We start from the raw sequence: 5,780 nt of genomic DNA, 5'->3' as shown, positions 1-5,780 counted from the left end.
CTCTCCCTTTACCTCCCCACCACTGTCCTCATTCATAGGTGTACATTTTTTGTCCAGTCTCTTCCCACTCCTCCGAAGAATTGTCAGTCCACTCCATTTCTATGCCCCTGATTCTTTTATATTCACCAATTTATTCTGTTCATCAGATTTTTTAATTCACTTGATTTTTATTTTTATTTTATTTTTTCTATTTTTATGTTTTAGAATATTTATTGCTGTGAAAACAAACCTTGTAGTACAGTAGATGAATCTTGGCTATTAAGATTCATCAGTTGAATCAAGTTAAGTTGAAAACCTGGTAAGAAATCTGTGTGTGCCTGTGAGAAAGTCTGTAAGCCAGTTGACCCAAGAGCAACTGAGATATCTAACGGTTGAGTGAGACCAGATATTATTTTAAATCTCCATTTTTGGAAGGCAATTAAAAATTACAATTCCAACAGCCCACAAACCATATTTTAAAAATCGTAGAAAGCAATTAAAACTACTTGCAAAGAGCCTTTTTCCCCAGCTCAATTTCAGCACCCCAAGGAGAAATAAAAAAGCAACCATGACTATCACAGATGAAAACAAAATGAACGTCACTGGAATCAGTTGTTTTTCCCCACCGAGGTATAAAATCTATATAGAAATTTGACTCTATTCTATAACAAATTGTACTTCTCATAGTTCTGTTTTAATTTCCTTTAAACCCTGTTTAATATATTTTTTTTTGTAAAAATGTTGTTTTCATGATTCTGAACCTGGTTCCAGTTCTTTTCATATATTTTTATATCAATCTTTAATATACTGGCCGAGACCGGTTTGGCTCAATGGATAGAGCGTCGGCTTGGGGACTGAAGGGTCCCGGGTTCGATTTTGGTCAAGGGCATGTACGTTGGTTGCGGGCATATCTCCAGTAGGGGGTGTGCAAGAGGCAGCTGATTGATGACTCTCTCTCATCGTTGTTTCTAACTCTCTACCTCTCTCCCTTCCTCCTTGTACAAAATCAATAAAATATATATTTAAAAATATATATGTATATTTAATAAACTGGCTACCAGTTCTATCTTGGGAATTCTTCATCGTGACAGCATTTCCAATGGAAATCACTGCTGTGCAAGCAGACCCTCAGAGGTGCAGCTTTCCAGAAGCACATGTTGTTGATTATTTCACTGTCGGAATAGTCTTTACAATGACTCTTGACGAAAGCCTCTTCGACCTTGTAAACATCAGTGTGCACAGTCTCGCTATGTGGCAGGAGGCTGGTTCACGGCGTGTGAGGAGTGAGTCTAGTCTTACTGGCTGAGAACCCTCATCTGCAGGAGGGAGCACTGTCCCCTTTTTGCTACTTAAGAATGTGGCAGAAATGTGTGCTGAGGTAGCGCAGTCAACCCTTATTGTTTCGGTGTGTGAATTTGGTCTCAGAATATTTCCAGAACGGTAACGTTGTGGAGAAGCCACTGCTGGGACCAGGCTCCGCTGCAGTCTCTGATGCAGGGCACCTGGCTGTCCTCCTCCATGGCTTTGTCCAGGCACTGGTTGCTATTCACATGCTGCAGGGTCAGTTTGAGGGGATCATACTCCCAAAGTTGGTTGCCTTTTAGGTGATGGCATTTGAGCGTTGTGACTGGGCAGTTGAGTTTGGAGACATCCAAGCAAAGGTCATCCGTCCTCATTTCTTTGTTGGCAGTGTAAGGAAAACCTGATTACCTCTCATACCATGACAGTTAAAGATTCCAACTTTTTCATTCTCTTTTCTAGCCATGTTATCAAGACATTGATTTGTTTCCACATTGCGTGTCTCTCCCAAAGAGAAATAGTGACGTGGAATCTGTGAATCAGGATAAATATTCTCTAGGTACCAAGAGAATGGTTTGCACTGGAGTTTGTGTCTTAGACCAAGTCTTGATGTTATCTCTCCATAATCTACCTTCGTAACACCTGGAGAAATTATATAGAAGAAATTCTTGAATTCATCTATCCATACTTCTGCGAGGCGTCTGTTATTTTATTGATAATCTGTCCTGTGCCTCCTGGAAATGTGTAAGGTGTCGCTTTCCGAAACACATGTCCAACATGTGAGCAAGTAATGATCTCCAGGGTGCCTCCCCATTGCCAAATCCTAAAGGAAATTTCTAGGTTTTCTCCTCCCCAGATATCCATTCCAGCATCATATGTTCCAATCTCCTGGAAGTAATCTCTGTCTATTGAAAACAGGCCTCCAGCCATGGTAGGCGTTTTGACAGGAAGAGTCCGGTCACCTTTCCTTCTGTCCATTTCTCTCTGGGGAACAGGGTACCAGTCAAAACTGAGCTTCCAATTGAATCCCCCATAGGTCATATCAGAACCCGCCATGTACTCAAAAGTATCATCACTGATCACGTCGATGATGGGACAGACCACCGTTTTCCTGTCCTGTTTGATCCTGGCTAAGAGAGGCTCCAGCCACCCACCTGTGCACTCACAGTGAGCGTCTAAGAACGTGATCACTTGGCCTTTGGACACAGGGGCTCCTTTTAACCTGGCTCTAATCAACCCAGAACGTTGGTACTTTAAATTTTTTTCACGTAACTCTCCAGAGGTCTTTTCAAAAAGTCTCTTTCACTGGCATCATCTACTAGAACGATTTCTTCTAGCATGTGTCTTGGTGAGCGATTTATGACACTATGGATTTATGACAGTATCGCAGAAGTGTGCTCCAGGCCTCATTGTGGAAAACAATCACCACACTTGTTGTAGGAAGATTATCTGGATACACCTTTGTTTTACACCCTTCTAGCCTAACATCAGGTAAAGATCTGTTGAGTGCAATCATCTCACTTGCCACTAAGTTGAACTGATTGATTTTAAACATCTTTCATCTTTTCTTGATCCTCTTTAGGAATGACGACTGGTTTTCCCATTTCTCCCGGACCTTCATGAGGCTTTTGTATTGGCTCTAAAACATCCCCAGCAGGAAGTCCTCTCTCCTTTTTTTCATCACATTTGTTGCATTCACTGAAGTAAAGCAGCAGGAACATACCCAAAATTACCCAAATCAAGGGGGTGGCTAGGACCACCTTGCAATATGCAAATTTTCTCATGGCACTTAAGTCAAATGCAAAATTTTAAAATACATATATATAAATATACAAAGACCATGTAAACATTTCCAATCCACTTTCATCAAAAACCACATTCATAACCTCGGTCCCAGCAGCGGTGGCGGCGGCAGTGGCGGCAACAAGGGCGTTCCTCGGGGCCAGCCCGGGAGGTGGCGGTGCGGTCCCGCAGGCCCAGCGCGGGCGCTCTTCTCGGGCCACCGGCCGCAGCGCCGCCTCCTCGGCCACTCTATTCACTTGATTTTTAGATTCACTTGTTGATAGACATGTATTTGTTGTTCATAATTTTTATCTTTACCGATTTCTTCCTCTTCCTTTTATTAAAGAATACCTTTCAGCATTTCATATAATATAGGTTTGGTGGTGATGAACTCCTTTAGCTTTTTCTTATCTGTGAAGGCTCTTGATCTGACCTTCAGTTCTAAATGATAGCTTTGTTGGGTAAGGTAATCTTGGTTGTATTGAATAGGTTCTTGCTATTCATCACTTTGAATATTTCTTGCCACTCCCATCTGGCCTGCCTAGTTTATGTTGAGAAATCAGCTGACAATTATATGGGTGCTCCCTTGTAGGTAATTGACTGTTTTTCTCTTGCTGCTTTTAATATTCTTTGTGTTTTGCTCTTGGCATTTTGATTATGATGTGTCCTGGTGTGGTCCTCTTTGGATTCCTTGTTTGGGCTTCTGTGCACTTCCGGGACTTGTAAGACTATTTCTTTCATCAAGTGGGGGAAGTTTTCAGTCATTATTTCTTCAAATAGGTTTTCCGTATCTTGCTCTCTCTCTTCTTCTGGAACCCTCATAATACGCATGTTGGTACACTTGAAGTTGTCCCAGAGGCTCCTTACACTATCTTCATATTTTTGGATTCTTTTTTATTGTTGCTTTTCCGGTTGGGTGTTTTTGCTTCTTTGTATTTCAAATCTTTAATTTGATTCTTGCGATCCTCTAGTCTGCTGTTGTATCTCTGTATATTATTTTTATTTTTAGTCAGTATATGTTCAATTACTATTGTAGTTGGTCTTTTTCATAACTTCAAGGGTCTCGCTAATATTACCAGCCTTTTCTAGGAAATGCTTGAAAAACCTTATGACCATGGTTTTGAACTTTATATCCAGTCGTTTACTTTCCTCCATTCCTTTCATTTGTGATGTGTTTCTTTGTCTACGCATTTTCGCTGCTTTCCTGAGCTGGTAGAGTAGCTTTGTGTGCTAGGCGTCCTATAGGGCACAGTGGCTCAGCCTCCCAAGTTACCTGAGGTGGACACTCGGGGTGCACCCCTTTGTGGACTGTGTGCTCAGCCTTTTTGTAGTTAAGTCTTGATTGTTGTTGGTATCACTGGGAGGAACTGACCTCCAGCCCAATTGGCTGTGAGGATCAGCTGTGTCTATGCTGGAAGAACTTCTGTGCTGGAGACACTCTCATGAGGCAAGACTTGCAAAATTGCACAAGCCTGTGTGCTCAGCTTGGATGGGGTGGAGTTTCAGGGCGGAGCAGACGGCTTTCCCATCAGCCCGGCCCTATGAGGCCCCTGGGTCTCAGTGTCCCTCAGTAATCACTTCAAGCACCTCTGAGAGAAAGCCACCCTTGAGTTTTGCCCGCTGCCAGCCAGTCCAGTTTCTCCCCAAATGTGACGGGGTTCCCAGAAACTCGTCCGGAACTGGAGTTCACCACAGTTGTGAGCCCTTGACTCCCTCCCACTTTAGAAAGCCAGCCACGCACTCAGCTGCCCGTGCACATAGTCGCCTGTCCCCTCCATGTGCGCATCTCCGTACCTCAGCCTTTTGTAACTCCTCAGAATCAATGTGCTTTCCTCTTTTCTTTTAGTTGTAGAATTTCCACTCAGCTAGCTTTTGTATGGTTCTGGATGGTGTCCATTTCGTCTTTTAGTTGTAGTTTTGATATTGTTGTGTGAGGCAGCAGTTTAGGTATTTACCTATGCTGCCATCTTAGTTTTTCCCAAAGAGAGAATCTTAAAAGCAGCAAGAGAAACCGTTAGTTACCTACAAGGGAGTACCCATAGGACTGTCAGCTGATTTCTCAACAGAAACTATGCAGGCCACAAGGGACTGGCAAGAAATATTCAGAGTGATGAATAGCAAGAATCTACAACCAAGATTACTCTACCCAGCAAAGCTATCATGCAGAATTGAAGGTCAGATCAAGAGCTTCACAGATAAGTAAAAGCTAAAGGAGTTCATCACTACCAAACTAGTATTACATATATGAAATGCTGAATGGTATTTTTTAAGAAGAGGAAGAAGAAAAAGGTAAAGATAGAAAATTATGAACAATATAGTAACAACAGAAACATATCTATGAACAAGTGAATCTAAAAATGAATAAAAAATCTGATGAACAGAATAAACTGGTGAATGGAACAGAATCAGGGGTATAGAAATGAAACAGACAGATGATTCTCAGAGGGAATGGGATGTGGGGTGATGAGGGAAGAGATTAGACAAAGATCTTGTATGCATGTATGCTTCTTTGTATTTCAGATTATTACAATTGTTCCCCTGTTCTCCCCCACCCCAATAACTCCCCTCCACCCAGTTCCCACCCAGACAATAAGGTGGCAAGGGCCTGCAGTGGGGTGGGACCCAGGTGGAGTGAAGCTATGTGGGAAATAAGAGGGATATCTGTAATAATCTTAACAATAAAGATTATATATTGTATATGAAAGAGAAAACAGGCAAAA

The 5,780-nt window shown here is 42.1% G+C and overlaps 1 pseudogene across 1 annotated transcript; it reads right to left on the bottom strand.

Moving 5' to 3' along the window:
- Window positions 1-1,036: 1,036 nt before the first annotated feature.
- On the bottom strand, window positions 1,037-3,194 carry LOC311616871 (polypeptide N-acetylgalactosaminyltransferase 1-like; annotated as a pseudogene). The gene has a single exon. The product of its transcript is annotated as a polypeptide N-acetylgalactosaminyltransferase 1-like (transcript).
- Window positions 3,195-5,780: the final 2,586 nt, after the last annotated feature.

Source organism: Pipistrellus hanaki (genome assembly GCF_964339955.1).
Source record: "Pipistrellus hanaki genome assembly, chromosome: 2".
Lineage (NCBI taxonomy): Eukaryota > Metazoa > Chordata > Mammalia > Chiroptera > Vespertilionidae > Pipistrellus > Pipistrellus hanaki.
Note: the sequence above shows the minus strand (reverse complement) of the source record. Positions and strands in the feature narration are given on the sequence as shown.